The sequence below is a fragment of the Juglans microcarpa x Juglans regia genome, chromosome 8D (genome assembly GCF_004785595.1).
Source record: "Juglans microcarpa x Juglans regia isolate MS1-56 chromosome 8D, Jm3101_v1.0, whole genome shotgun sequence".
NCBI classification, from domain to species: domain Eukaryota; kingdom Viridiplantae; phylum Streptophyta; class Magnoliopsida; order Fagales; family Juglandaceae; genus Juglans; species Juglans microcarpa x Juglans regia.
This window is the reverse complement of record NC_054608.1, coordinates 12,703,744-12,720,223: the sequence shown is the minus strand read 5'-3', so window position 1 is coordinate 12,720,223 and position 16,480 is coordinate 12,703,744. Positions and strand designations below refer to the sequence as shown.

General features: G+C 36.7%; 2 long non-coding RNA genes across 2 annotated transcripts; both read right to left on the bottom strand.

The window, feature by feature from the left end:
• Nucleotides 1-4,424: 4,424 nt before the first annotated feature.
• Nucleotides 4,425-4,786, bottom strand: LOC121242539. The gene is made up of 2 exons (XR_005935920.1): nucleotides 4,658-4,786; nucleotides 4,425-4,527 (listed from the first exon to the last, which is right to left on the bottom strand). It is a non-coding gene; the product is annotated as an uncharacterized LOC121242539 (long non-coding RNA).
• A 1,009-nt stretch (nucleotides 4,787-5,795) lies between these two features.
• LOC121242538 lies at nucleotides 5,796-6,969 on the bottom strand. Its single transcript, XR_005935919.1, has 3 exons — nucleotides 6,706-6,969; nucleotides 6,522-6,595; nucleotides 5,796-6,224 (listed from the first exon to the last, which is right to left on the bottom strand). It is a non-coding gene; the product is annotated as an uncharacterized LOC121242538 (long non-coding RNA).
• Between the last annotated feature and the right edge of the window lie 9,511 nt (nucleotides 6,970-16,480).

Here is a 16,480-nt window from a genome sequence, read left to right as displayed (position 1 = left end):
TATTTAGAAATCGAATTATCAACATGGCCGACTTACAAATTATCACACATTGGAGATCAGTTTTGTTTATTTTTGCAGATGAGATGAGATGAAATTAGTTCAAAAAAAAATTTAAAATTGAATAAAATATTGTCAGAATATATTTTTTTAATATTATTTTTGTTTTGAGATTTGAAAATGTTGAATTGTTTGTTTTATTTTTTGTAAGAATTTAAAAAAAATATAATGATTAGATGAGATGAGATGATATTATTTGTGAAAACAAACGAGACCAAAAAAGAGAATATATATTGTATTGCTAAAAAAATGGCATATTCAAGAATCATTACATGTATTCTCTAAAAAATGAAAAATAAAGAATCATTACATGTCAAGAAAAATTATGGATTGGAGAAATCACAAGTTGCCCAATTTGGGTATTTTTCCAAAAGTGCCAAATTTGTAATAGATAAGGGTCCAGAGAGACCTTATTTTATGCAAGTGTATGTCTTTGACCTTATTGTATGTTTTATATCATGTTATGTTTCCTATTTTATTTCTAAATTCATTTGCAATTGTTTTTAGAAATAACATTCGCATGAGTTATTTAGAAATCGAATTATCAACATGGCCGACTTACAAATTATCACACATTGGAGATCAGTTTTGTTTATTTTTGCAGATGAGATGAGATGAAATTAGTTCAAAAAAAATTTAAAATTGAATAAAATATTGTCAGAATATATTTTTTTAATATTATTTTTGTTTTGAGATTTGAAAATGTTGAATTGTTTGTTTTATTTTTTGTAAGAATTTGAAAAAAATATAATGATTAGATGAGATGAGATGATATTATTTGTGAAAACAAACGAGACCAAAAAAGAGAATATATATTGTATTGCTAAAAAAATGGCATATTCAAGAATCATTACATGTATTCTCTAAAAAATGAAAAATAAAGAATCATTACATGTCAAGAAAAATTATGGATTGGAGAAATCACAAGTTGCCCAATTTGGGTATTTTTCCAAAAGTGCCAAATTTGTAATAGATAAGGGTCCAGAGAGACCTTATTTTATGCAAGTGTATGTCTTTGACCTTATTGTATGTTTTATATCATGTTATGTTTCCTATTTTATTTCTAAATTCATTTGCAATTGTTTTTAGAAATAACATTCGCATGAGTTATTTAGAAATCGAATTATCAACATGGCCGACTTACAAATTATCACACATTGGAGATCAGTTTTGTTTATTTTTGCAGATGAGATGAGATGAAATTAGTTCAAAAAAAAGTTTAAAATTGAATAAAATATTGTCAGAATATATTTTTTTAATATTATTTTTATTTTGAGATTTGAAAATGTTGAATTGTTTGTTTTATTTTTTGTAAGAATTTGAAAAAAATATAATGATTAGATGAGATGAGATGATATTATTTGTGAAAACAAACGAGACCAAAAAAGAGAATATATATTGTATTGCTAAAAAAATGGCATATTCAAGAATCATTACATGTATTCTCTAAAAAATGAAAAATAAAGAATCATTACATGTCAAGAAAAATTATGGATTGGAGAAATCACAAGTTGCCCAATTTGGGTATTTTTCCAAAAGTGCCAAATTTGTAATAGATAAGGGTCCAGAGAGACCTTATTTTATGCAAGTGTATGTCTTTGACCTTATTGTATGTTTTATATCATGTTATGTTTCCTATTTTATGTAAATAAAATGGGCAGTGCCATGGCTCCCGATTCTAGGTCCTCATAAGTGTAAATTTCTTCTCTTTTTTTTTATACATTTTTTAATCCCCTTAAATATTTTTAAAAACATTTACAACATCATTAAAACACACTTCTTTAATCACTAAATAAAAATAATAATAATAATCAGAACCCATTGTTGGTGACTTTAGTATTTTCCAAATAATATATATATATATATATATGTATGTATATAATCACACGATATTCTTAAAAGGTAATAATTTGTATAAGTTTCAAATAGACAAATCTCACACAGTCCTTTTGCAAAAAAACAAAAATAGACCTCAGCATGAAAATCTATCCATTTCCAATGGGACCCACATTTTACAAAGGATCTATGTGAGATTTGTTTATTTAGAGTTTATACCTAATATTTCTCTTCTAAATTATTAAAAGTGTTTGCTATATGTCATTTTTATAATATGATGTCTCATTTTTTTCCGAATGAGTGGGGAGAGGCGGTCAATGTAGCTTCTCCCTCTGGGTGTGACCATAAAAGCCTCCACTTATTTCAATGTGTTTAGATTAAACCATAGCTACTTATCCCAAGTGGAGCAACCCATCACCGCAATCCTACCAAAGTGCCAACATATAAAAGGCCCCCAAGACTTTGGTTCAAAAGTTTTACTAAGATAAATCCTCATAAGTGCAAATTATTAAGATAAATTTGTTACTGTTAGTGCTTCTATTGCTTCTACTATTAAAAGGTCAAGACATGATTTGATTCTTCCTCATAGTAGAGTAATTTCCTTCCTCATCTCTTATTGCAGTCTCAATGCCAATCTTGTAATTCTTCCGGTCAACTATCACATCCAAATTTATTTTGCAAAAACCTGGTAGAGGATTTTCCCAAGTGCCACTTCTATTTATGTTGCTTCGAGTCTGGTTGAGTTTTCTAAATTTTAACCCTTACAATATCATGTTACATTTTATAAACTCTATGTAGAACTGTGTTAAGATCAATAAGGAGATTACTGAAAACATGTTGATTCCTTCTCCACCATAGGTTCCGAAAAATTAAAGCCAATTCTTCCATTTCATTCTTTGAACATAACTGTCACTAACACCTTCGCACTCTAGAATGAAGCCAATGCATTCACATAGTATGTGTTCAATGGTTTCTTGTTCTCCTAGGCACATGGCATAAAGTTTTATCAGTCAATATTTTTTTTTTTTTTGCAAAAATTGACTTTAGTAAGAAGAATATTAAGATTATAAATAAGTTTTTTATGACTGAAGGAATGCCTACATTCCATATTCTGATCTAATCTTCACAATTTTGGAGACTTTACAAACTTGAAAACTTCTATCTTTCCTGGATTTTCCCTTACTCGACATCTCCATATCAATTTTCATGCGTTTATGCATATTTCAACCATCAACCACCACGCATGAACAAATCAAAGATCCCTGAAGAAAAGATGCCCAGAATGTTTTCAACCACCCCAAAATAGATTATATCATAAGTGATACAAACACCCCATTTGAATTCAAAACTCTTTTCAACTTATATCATCTCATCATTACAATTTTTTTAAATTTTCATATAAAATTTAATAAACAATTTAATTTTTCAAATTTAAAAAAATTAATAATACTAAAAATTATATTATAATAACATTTTATTTAATTCATCTAAAATCATCTTTAAATTCAAACAGGACCTAATTTTAAAGTGTGCAAATACATTACCATTTATAGAAAAATAAGAGAGAGAGAGAGAGAGAGAGAGACAGACCCAGGTGGGCTCGAACCACCAACCTCCCAAACCGAAGAGGTTTGAGCGCTCTTACCATTTTTGAGCTTATGGATCCAATTTTGACTTCACCTCGTCTTATTAACGCAAATCAACCCAAAAAGGACGCTGCTTCTATAACGCTGCTTCTATGCTCCTTTTTTTTTCTACTTTTTCTTTCAAACATATTTTAAACATTTAAAATATATATTTTTCAAATAAACCAATATACTTGAAATGAATCATTCAAGTGAAAAAACAAAATAAAATAAAATAAAATACATAAACAGACCAATTGAGAAGTTAAATACAACAAAGTGTGACATCATCAACATAAAAATAATGGAGAATAAATTTTCGAAAAATAATTATATATATATATATATATATAAAGACGTTTACAGAAGAACATTTTCTGAGAATTGTCGGGGGTCGTCGTAATATGTAGTTGTGCTGATCTCAGGAGGGCATTAATATTTTTATTAAAAAGATTACTCAAATATTACCGACTACATGCCTTGATTATAAAAACGGCCTCTACGCTATTTCTTCTTCTAGCAATTATTTTCTGAAGGTCTTTTTAAGTATTTAAAAAAATATACCAATACATTAATAGTTAATTTCTTAACTATTAGATAAAATAAAATAAAATACAAGAGACAAAACCTTGGGACATTCTATTGGTTTCCTATCAAAATATATAAATATATGTATATAAATATAGGTAAAAAAAAAATACGTATATTCTTCATCAAATATCCAACAGACAACACGTGGCAAAAGACAACAGCAGCAACCGTTGAACAAAAGCCTCAAGGCCCATAATTCACTAACGGTTATGTTAGGAGCCAATAATAAAGTTGGGAGGATCTCGCCTAAACGAAGTCTTTTATCAACCTAACAGATAAATACACCAGATATGCACCTGACTGTCAATTTGATGTTCAGTAAAAACACAAATGCCAACCAACAGGCTTTATTTCAGCCCCAAATAGTATTCGCTGGTCAATATGAGCCAGCTCTACCACAATACAAGACAAGTACCACCTGAGGAAACCAAAACTACGTTCGTTACTTCTTTTGGTAAGTAGAGACCAAACTAGTAGATCAACAGCATCGGTGTTTTTGAAATACATTAGCTATATCAAAACAAAGGAATCTAGTGGCAAAATATTACCTCAAGAGTACATACCCAGCAAAATAGTCCCACGTCCTGGCTTGGACAGCACAACTCCTTCCGCTTCACTTGAGTTGCAGTTATAAACTACACAGTCTGCACGAATTCTTCTGCATTCCACATGTAACATCACTGGCCTCGCCTTGAAGCCAAAAAAAATAAAGCAAAGCGCCTAGAACCAAACATGAACGAACAGCAGTGATTCTGGTGCCACGAAGCAGAACACGATTTCATGCCCTTCAGAGCGCATTGCTCTATAGATGGAGGCTAATTATCATTATCCACAACTAATTACAGAATGAAATATCGACATTCACAACACCGATACCCCACAATTTACAAACAGATCCCCCTTAAAGTGACTTCCAACAATTAATCCACTGCAAAATAAAAAATAAGTACCCCGAAGGCAAGTAAAAACTCACTACTAACATTTCAAATTGAGACTTTCAGATGAGCTTGTCAAAATAAATAGCATTATTCATGGCGAAAATTTGGATACCCAGTTTTGTAGCAGTTTTGTAGACATGGTTACAACTCGTAGCTATATTGTAGATTGAACTGCTTGTATTTGATTCAATTTTAATAAAAAGATGCACCGAAAGGAAGTTTAATAGCTCTCCAATTCAGGCGTATTTGCTGGTTATCCACCATGTATTTTCTATCATTATATTCTTTCTTGTAATGTAATACACCTCTGAAGAAGCAAAATTTTGGGGAAACAAAATGCACCATTTTACGCTTATCAGTTTGAATTGATAGATTCTTCAAATCCTAATGATTATCATGCGTATCACTTAGGTAGAAGCATGTAAAAGACTAAGAAATAGATTGAACCAATCGAGATTAATTAGCAGATAGTACCTTAAGTATTAACTTGATATAACAGATTATAGTACCTTTGGGGTGGAAATCTGGAACAGCAATCCGATCAGTGCATACCCAAATAGGGCAGCCTGGTCTTTATAGCGTGTTAGCGTCAATGATGAGCCACAGCCAACGAAGCATTTAGCGAACCAACAACGCTAAGCCGTGCAGAAGGGGTGTGCGTATGTGTGTGTGTGTGTGTGTGTGTGTGTGTGTGTGAGAGAGAGAGAGAGAGAGAGAGAGAGAGAGAGGCAGAGACACAGACGCACACAGAGAGCACGCCCATGGAGGGAGACCGGCCCAAAATGAGAAAAAAACCCCAAGGGCCGTCTCCCCCCAAAACAAAAAGAGAGGTTTTTATTGAGTGTATTTGACCTGCCAAGCAAGCGCACCTGTCATGGCAAAGGTCGATACATGGCCACAATACCTTACAAGATAATACCTGATGCTCATAAATCTCACACCATCCTTGCCTCTTAATAGATCGTATTGCTAAAATAACAGACAATAACATAATAATCAGGCAAGGAATATAAATAAATATGACACACACGTAGTATCAAACCCCACTATAATCCACACAAAGTCAACGGACCCAAGTGGCTTCTTCTTCGGCGGCCAGTATCACCATCGTTTAGATCAACAGAATCCCGGTCCACCCACACAATCCGTCCCAGCCGATAATTAGTCGTTCAAGATTCTGAAATTCGATCAAGATCATCAAGTATAAGAGACCAAGAAACTCAAGAATATAGCCACGATAGAAAAGAGAAGAATACGAACAAAGCCATTCAGTTTGGTACCTCTTTCACATCTCCAAACGGAAATATATGATCGGAGATAAAGACGCAACAGATCCAACGTCGTTCACTAGTCCCAGCCGATGTATAATCGTTCAAGATTCTAAAATTTGAGAGAGACCATCGTATACAAGAGATCGAGAATATAACCACGACAGAAAATAAAAGAATACGTACAAGGCCATTCAGTTTGGTACCTCTTCCACTGCTCCAAACGAAAATAGATCATCGAAGATATAGACGCAAGAGATCCAAGTTAGTTCTCGATTTGCTGAGAGTAAAATACAACAGAAACCCGCCTCTATTCAGACTTCAAAGAATCCAAAATAACCAACACATATAACAGAAACGAAGATCTTTCTACAAAAGATATCTCCATACCCGTCGCGGTCAACCAAACTCCATCGATCTAAAGCGAGAACAAATCAAAGTCTGTGATAGAAGAGCACAGTGATCAAAACCGGAATAGAGCACGAAACGGCAAAAAATTACCATTGAAACACAGGTACAGAAACGATCTAATCGAAGCTCGAGCCGGGAATGAAAGAAAAGCCAAGATGAAGAGCAGATCTGGGAGAAAGGGGATAGGTATCATGCAGCGGAAAAACAGCTGCGGCAGAGGAAACGAAAGACGAAGAAGAAAGACAAAAGGAAACAAGTTTATAGCGGAATCTAGGGTTGATCTAACGGTTATAATTGTTTGACATAAAGAAAGATAGACGGTTGGATTTTCTCGGAAAATAAGGCAAAAGATTGGGGCAAAGGCGTTCACGGCTCTCGCGCGTGAGAATGTTCTCGAATCTCGATCAAGTTTGCCGAGTAGATATTTCTCTCTGTCACACGTCTTTTTTTTTTTTTTTTTTAAATGATATTTACAATCATGAATATGTAAGAATCGTACAGTCATTTTTTAAAAAATGAATAAATATAAAATTTATATGAAAATAAATTAATTTTTTAATAATAGATATTAATTTTTTTCGAAGCGATTGTACGACATTTGTGTATTTCACGACTGTATGTAGTATTACTTTTTTTTTTATAGCAACGGATCTTATTCCATTAAAGAATGACATATAAAATTGACTTAAAACAATAAGTCAATTACAAACGTTAATAGTTTCTCAGTATACTTTCGTGACTGACATAGTCTAGTCCAAACGGCTAATTTCTAAAGATCGAAGTCTAAAAAATAGCACAACTCTATTCACGACAGAGTTTGCAGTAACCAAATAACAAAACTCCATACCTGACTAGACGGAGTATGGAGAAACCAACCCCAACATCATTGCCTAAGCAGATGGGGGACAACACCCTTCGGACCTAAGTCTGAAGAGACAACATTTTTGAATTTTTTATTTTCTTGAAAATAAAGACAGTACATAAATAAACTATATTGAGAAAACACTGGAAAAAAGGATGAACAGTGCACAAAAAGGGTGCAGAAGGGAAAACCAACGGTCGATCTTGGAAGATCCAGAATCGCTGGCTCGGGAGCAGCCGCGCGTTGCAACGGCAAAGAGCTCCTTGATAGAGCGTGAGGGACACGCGCCGACGAGCTCCGGAGTTTTCATCCCGCGCGTGCTGGCTACGCTCCACTCCGATTGGTGCTGCATTTGGTGGACATGTAGATCGGCGGCTGGGCAACCTCCTGGTGGGGCGCGTGTTGGCTATTGGGTACCGAAAGGTCACGATTGGCAATTCTCCCTTTATTTGGCCTGAAAAATAAAAAAATAAAAGCTAGATACTACACAAGAAGAAAACAGAGAGGGGGAGGGAGGGAGTGAGGGAGGAAGGAGCCTAAGCTCCCCCCCGGAGCCGGTCTGAAGTCTGAAGTCTGAAGTTTGCGCCGGACGCTTTTGTTGATATTATCTCTTTCATTTGCGGTTGTGAAGTGTTCAAATGTGCGGTCTCTTCGAAAAGATTGAATAAATACAAAATTTATATTAATTTTTTTTAATAATAGAATCAAATTTTTTTCAAAATAATTGTATTGTTCTTGCACATATATTTAATATTACTCATAAAAATATCATTTAAAAATAATTTTTTTAATAGTAAACTTTATTTTTTATTTTTTAAATAATACACAGTTTATACACTATAAAGTTATATCTAGTATTATTTTTTATACATAACTTTAAAATAAAATAATTTTTTTTTCTCAATTTAAATCCAATAAATCAAAATCAGAAGTCAAAATAGCCCGGGTTTGGATACAAGAAGTGTTTCATATTATTTCATCTTATTTCATCATTACAATTTTTTTAAATTCTCAAACAAAATATAATAAACAATTCAATTTTTTCAAATCTCAAAACAATAATAATATTATAACAATATTTTAATTAACTTTCAATTTTCATTTCAATTCATCTCATCTCAACTTACTATCCAAACGACACTAAAGACTTTAAAATATATTTTTTTAATTCTATAATTGTACATGGTGTCATTAGGTCGTGACTTTTTCATTTCTCCTTGAATTTAGGATTGTTGATTGTACAATAGATATGACAATAGGATTATCCTCGATCATAATTTGATTCGAGTCAATTTGATATGAACTAGATTATTAATCGAGTTATTTTTTTTTTCAGAAGACTCACCCTTCTTTTGTTATTTCATGTTTTGTGCTACTTGATAAGCACTTTTCAATGGCATCAACACTTAAAATCTTCCTAGGGGATTGAGTTTTGTATGTTGTTGGAACTGGCAACCGTTTACTACCCCAAATTCTTATCTCTTTCTTTGTCCCAACTCTCTAAATAAGTCATTCTATCAGCACCTCTAATGCTGACTAGAGGCTCCTCCATATTGTTGAGGGAGAGAAGCCAAATTTTGCCTACAATATTTGAGAGTTATTAAAATACTTCTTTTTGAACACTAGTAATTAGAGAATTAGGTTCTTGTAAAAACTTTCTACTCTTCTAGTGAATCCTAGTCCCATTCATTTGTTTTCCCTACTGTAACCTGGCTAACATATTTGAAATTTAATTACACAACTTTTTAGGCTATTTGACTGCACTCATTGTATAAGTCGGAATAGTTTGCAATACGGCCCTTATTAAAACTTCTTTCTTAGCCTTGGATAGAAAGTTATTTTTCCAACTATGAATTTTTTTTTTTCCAAATTCTCTCATTTATATACTTGAATGTATTATACTTAGATCTCCTAATTAATGTTGGTAAACCTAAGTATCTTTGATCGATAAGATTCTTTCTTCTTCTTTGAGATGCACATGCATGGAAATATTTTGTATTCCTATCTCTCAACTTATACTAGTGTGTCTTTGCTCTGTCTCTATTTAACTTCTTCTTGATCCAATAACTTACTTAACTCATCTTGAATCTTTTTTATTTTTGTTATCTCTTCTGGTCCCTCTTCCTATTGTAACTTCAGTAATTGAGCAGTTAACGTATTAATTTCCTTGTTCCTTCTTTTATATTTCAGATTACTCCATTTTTTCAAAGCAGCTCAACAAGAGTCTAATCTTTCATGTACCCTTGGCAAAGGTCCTTTAATTCACATTTCCTTCCCCCACTCTTCATCTATCATCTGTCTATACTCTTGTTCATAAGTCCAACTCATTTCATAAGGCTCGTTTGGATACAGAAATCATTTCAACTTACCTCATCTCATCATATCATTACAACTTTTTCAAATTTTCACACAAAATATAATAAACAATTCAACTTTTTCAAATCTCAAAATAATAATAATATTAAAAAAATAATATTCTAACAATATTTTATTCAACTCATCTAAAACTATCTCATCTCACTATCCAAACAATTGCAGTTTTTATTATTTCTCTTTCTGTTCTTCACACCCTTGCCAAAAGAGTTTTGCTCCAGGCAACCGGGGTGGGCAACTCCCGGGAAATCACCTGCCACGTCAGATGAGAAATAAAATAAAAAAATGAAAAAGCAAAGACAGAAAACTGGTTCATATTTCTTTTCGTCTCCTTCAATTTCAAGACAAAGAAAACTCTATCTAAGAGGGTGCGTATGCTCTGAGTGTGAAGGTAAATGCAGATTGGGTGAATGAAAGAGTTGGTCAAGAGGTCTGGGAGAGTGAACATTAACCTGTGAGCCATGGGAGTGATGTTGGGGTCTTGGTGCAGACAAAGAAGAATCCTGGGCATGTTGAGCCAGAGAAAAGAAAAGGGTATGGACGAGGCGCTGCTAGACAATGAACAACGACGACACCACATCTGCTTCTTTACCAACCTCGAAATCTTGGTCTTTGCCTTCCCTGTCATTTTTTTCCCTCCATTTTCAAACTCGGCCTCTAGATTGTTGTCATCTACAGGTTTGTATTGCATTAACTTTTTTTACTATTTTTATCTTTCAAAAGACTTGAATGCGTTGTGTTTGGGTTTGGATCTTGTTCTTTTTCAACATGTTTCGGGATTTCTTGAAAGCCCGTCTATGTTTCATGTGAGGGAGGGAGGCTCGATGGGCTCAGGGGATGAAGAAATGGGCCCAATAGGAAGCAAGTCTAGTGTGAGATTATGAGGCCGAGTGGTAGAGGGAGGTGGGTCGATGAGCTAGGCAGATAAGTGAAAGGAAAATGGGTCTCATTAAATCTAATATCCCAAGAAACATAAGTCCAACCAGTGGGTATGTGTAAACAGTTATAACCTTTATGATCAAGGGTATAGCCCATGAATACACATAACTAAGAGCGGAAGTCCATTTTATGATGATTAAATGGATGTAAATTAGGCCAACATGCAGAGCCAAAGGTACACAAAAAAGAGTACTCGGGAGAATGACCAAATAGAGCTTGAGATGGGGAAATATTATGGAGGATTGGTGTGGGCATACGGTTGATGAGGAAAACAACGATTTGGAAAGCCTCAGTCCAATACTTGGCAGGAACTGAGGCATGAGCTAAAAGAGACAAACCAGTCTCAACTATGTGCCTATGAAGTCTTTCGACACTACCATTTTAAGCATGAGAATATGGGCAAGTGGTACGGTGAGAGTTGCCAAAAGATTTAAGTAGAGGATGTAGGGCGAAATTTGCCCCCCCAATCAGTTTGAATAGAAATGACATTGGAAGAAAAAGTGTTACTAACAAAACGTAAAAAAGCCAAAAAAATAGTGGACACGTCAGATTTTGCATGTAACGGAAAAAATCAAATATGTTTCATGAAATCGTCTACAATGGAAAGATAAAATCTGTAACTAGAAGAAGACATCACAAGTGCCGGTCCCCAGACATCAAGAAATAGTAATTCAAAAGCTTTATGTGACCGAGAAGAGGAAGGTGGATGTGGGAGGGTATGTGACTTGGCTTGAGCACAGGCCGAACATGAAGAAGGCACTATATTAGTTGTAAGAGGAAGTTGAAATTGATGAATTGTGAAAGAAGTGGTTCGTGGAGAGGGGGTACCCAAGATGAGAGTGCCAGATTTGGAAGGAGGTTCATTCACCAATTAAAGCAGCAGCCAAAGAAGACATGGTGGGAGAAGAGGAGATCTCGGCATCAATGGCAAGCACATAGAGGCCATTCCTAACGGGGCCCTGAAGGAGCACCTCCTAAGTATATAGATCATTCACAAGAAAACCAAAAGAATTAAACTCAAAATAGATCGAATTATTTAAGCAAAACTGACGAACAGATAAAAGATTGCGAGTAATTTCAGGAAGATGTAAATGTTTTCGGAGAAGAGATTTGCTAGTGGATGTGTAGATTTGAGCAGTTCTAGTGTTTGAGATTGGGAGGATGAGCCATCTCCAATGTTGACTTTGTTTGTGCCATGATAGGGAGTAGATTCTAATTGAGATTATAGAAATCTGCTGTGAAGTGATTTGTTGCGGTTGTGTCTAGGAACCAGTGATTGTGATGAGGCATTGGATTTGGGAGGGCTGTGTAGTGAGCTGTAAGAGAGGATGGTGGAGAGTCTTGGTAAGACTAGTTAAAACAGTGATAGATGATAAAGCGGTATGGCCTGTTTTGTGGCATACTTGGCATATGGGTCTTGTGCTGGAGTGATTAGAAAAGAAGTTGGGACTTGAGTTAGAGACATGGCCAGTGCCAGGACCACGCCGAGGACCACGACTATGACCACGACCAAGACCACGACTTATGTTAGAGGAGGGGAAAGGTGGCTTGGTGATCGTAGTGTGGGCTACAAGAGGACTTTCTGAACGATGAGATTCGGTCTGGTGGGCTAGCCAAGATTCATGGTTAAGCAAATAACCATAAACTTGAGAGGACGACAAGGGATCGGGTCAAGTAGTGATAGAGGTTACAAGTGACTCATAGTCGGTACCCAAGCTAGCAATAAGGTAGGTGATAAACTTAGAAAATGAAAGGGGTTGGCCAACTGGACCCAGAAAGGCAGCTAGTGATTGGGCTTTGTGGAAATAATGAGTAATTGTTTCGAACCCTTTCTTTAGGATGGCTAATTGGTACTGTGTTTGCTTGATGTGGGCTGAAGTTTGAGCTAAAAACATGTTGTGTAAAGTATACCATACCATGCGTGAGGTGTTAGAGTCAAGTACTTGGGATAGGATAGTATCAGTGAGGGAAAAGTTGATGGTAAAGATGATGAATTGGTCTTGAATGACACATTTCGTATGATCAGGATTAGGCTGGTCGTCAATGGTTGGAGGAGGCATAGAATAGAGCCGTCGACATAGCCAAATAACTGGTGGCCTTTGAGGAACGGGAGGATTTGGGCTTTCCATAATAGGTAGTTGTCAATAGATAGTTTCTGGGTAATGAAGTGAGTAGCAGAGTTGATTAGGGTAGGCTTTACAGTGGGGTTGGTTGTAACACCCCGTATTTTAGTGTATTTTTATTGAAGGAATTATTTTTATGTAATTAAAATTTATTCTCTTATTTTAAATTGGTTGGATTTTTAGTGAGTTTATTTCTATGATTTTTATTTGGTGAAAATTATTTTTATGTGCTTTCTTAATATTTTTTTATTGTTATGCATTTAAATTGCTTTTAATATTTAAATTAATTACCGTGGGATTTAATTATTTCAATTTGACTTTACCATTACGTTTAAATTATTTTATTTAACTTGAGGTTTTGAAATCGTTTCCGTTGGATCATTTTTGTGACCCAAGTTATGAGGATTGGACCTCATTTCTTTTCCCTCTATTTTTCTTTTCCTTTTCTTTTTCTTTTCTTCTTTTCTTTTCTTTCTTTTCTTTTTCTTCTTCCTTATTTTTTTCTCCCCGTGCGCACGATTTCTCTCTCCTTCTCTCTCTCCCCGCGTCCGTTTCTCCCCCACCAGCTGCGCCGCCGTCCGTCGGCGGTGGTCGACACCGCCCAGCCCATTAGACTCCCCAGCCGCCGGCGACCTCACCCCACCAATATCACCGCCGTTCGTGCCGCCGTTAGCCTCCACGAAGCCCACGAAACCCACGAAGCCACGGCACACTTTCCGCCATTGCGCCGCCGTCGCACCGCCATTGGCCACCATCTTCCTACCACTTCATCCCCGGCCTCTTGGCAACCCATTGGACCCAACCCCAGCTCCGATCCGTCACCGGTGAAGCCCCACCAAGTCCATCTCCGATTTGCACATTTTTGGCCTAAAACTACCCCTTGCGCCGCCACCCACGGCAAACCACCACCACCACTAGCTTCACCGACCTCCCTAGGCCCTACCCTATCAATCTTGGGTCTTCGTTTGTCCTCGTTGAAAAGTTGGTATTTGTGACCCACGGCCACAGTGTATTTTACACTGTGGTGTTGCTCAAACGCCGCATTTTTCAACTTCGTGATCCTCGGAAAATTATTATATTGCACTGTAAGTATTTCTCCAAAGAACTTTCGTAATTTAAATGTATTTTTGCACTAACCCATTTCACTGTATTTTTGGCATGCCGGACTGAGTCCGAGGAGTTCGGGGGTCGGATGGATTTGTGATTGGAGTTGTTTGGTTGATTTGGTTGAATTGGATATTGGTTGTTGATGGGTTGGTTGGATTTGTTGGTATTGTTCATTGATGGATGTTAGATATTGTGTTGGTACATGTGCATTTCATTATTTCATGCATGATCATGTTTGTAAAAGAAAACTGGGTTTTCGTGTATTGCATTCATGTTCATGTGATTTGAAAAGCTATGATTTTATGTGATAATATTTTTGGTGCGTGTGTATCACGACCCCAAGCCGAGATGGGGTATTAACTCGGTGGAGCTCCTCTGGTTACTCGGGAGCGGAATATACTGAGTAACGTCCCCTGGATTGTCGCCGGGCGACAATGGGATCGGACGAGATGGTCTCGTGCCGACTCCGTGGTCCTTCTGCTGGCGGGGACTAGAGGATGTCTGGCCACGTACGCGCTGGGCGCGGAACTGGGCATCGCTCGTTGCGTAGTGTGGGTGCTTGGCCACGTACGCGCTGGGCGCGGAACTGAGCACCGCTACGAAGCCAGGACGTGCGGATGGTCCATAGGGGAGGCCATGGTGCATATGGAAATAATGCATGGTGCATTTGGAATTAATGCACTATTTTCTGGGAAAATAGTGCGAGTTGATTTTTTGGGTAAATCATTTTCTGGGAAAATGTTTTACGGATAATTTGGACCAAAATGGGATTTTGGTGTGTGTTGGAAAATTATCATTTTCGGGGAAAATGATGTTTTGTGGAAAATGCATATTTTCATGTGCATGCATGTTAGTTGCATTTAATGCATTTTATATTACGTTGTTGTTTGAGTTATACTTACCTGCGAGACCATTTTGTGGTAACGCAGATTTTGATGCTGATGAGGAGGAGGAGGGCGAGCCTGAGGAGACGGCTCCGCCTGAGGAGTGATCTGGGATCACTCGTTTGTATAACTAAAACTATTGTAAATTATTTTATGGATGACTGTATAACTGCTATTTAAATCTTTACTGATGTTTGATTGTAAATAAATTCTGGTACTTAGTTGACTATCCGCTGCGTTATTTTATTTGTACACTGTTGCATGTACACACACTGGTACTTCGTTGGGATGTGTGACCGTGTTGTCACCATCCTGGCGTCTCGATCCCTGCGTATTTATATAAGGGGGATTGGGGGCGCCACAGGTGGTATCAGAGCAGTTCGGCTCTGGGTAAAACCACATGTCCCTTAGGATAGTACCAGAAAATTATTTTTATTATTATTTTAAAATAATAAATTTTTTTTTTAAAAAGAGATGTAAGTTAAGTTATTTATTTTATATTATGAGTTTGTTGCTATGTCTTTTTATGTTAATTGATGTTATTTAAATTATTTTATTTATCGCTTTAATTATTGTTTATTTTTGGTTGAGTATAAATTATCTGGATTTAAGCGGGGTTGGAGAATGTTCTATGACAGGATTATGGTGAGACCAAGAAGGCAAGCTGAGGTGCCTGAAGATGAGTTACCTAGAGGTGATGGAAATTATGCTATGGCAAGAGCATTAAATAGAATGACAGAATTTCTTCAACAGAATTTCCGACCGCCGCAGGGAGATTCAAGTAGAGGAGCCCAAGTGGGGTGTCCCTATGAGTGCTTCCTAATGCATAGGACCCCTGCCTTCACTGGGGAGGAGGACCCAATGCGAGCTAGGAGGTGGATTCAAGATTTGGAAAGAACATTTGAAGTTTGTGGATGCACGGAGGCTCAGATGGTATTATATGGAAGTTATATGCTGCAAGGTGAAGCGGCAAAGTGGTGGGAGACCAAGCGGACATTATTAGAAATGGAGTTGGGTTCCTTGGCTGCTGTGTCTTGGCAGCGTTTCAAGAAAGAGTTCGATGACCGGTTCTTTCCTGCTTCAGTGAAAAGGCAAAAGGCTCGGGAGTTCAATAATTTGGTCCAAGGTGGCATGACTGTGGAGCAATATGCAAGAAAGTTTATGGAGCTTGGACGGTTCGCTCCTCACCTCATTACTACGGAGGAGTTGCGGGTCGAGCGCTTCCTGGAGGGTTTGCGCCATGAGGTACGTAAACAAGTGGCCTGCCTTCGGATTAAGGACTTTCAAGAGTTAGTGGATTTAGCCAGCATTGCAGAAAGGGAAAACAGTTTTGGAGCAGGTTCCCCTCCGGGTCAGAAAAGGCGGAGTTACCTTGGCGAAGGGAGTAGTTCTGGGTCGCCTCATAAGTTCGTGCAAAGGACTAGTGCCCGTCCGCAGACGACCACCGGTGTTCGTGCTGGAGGTCG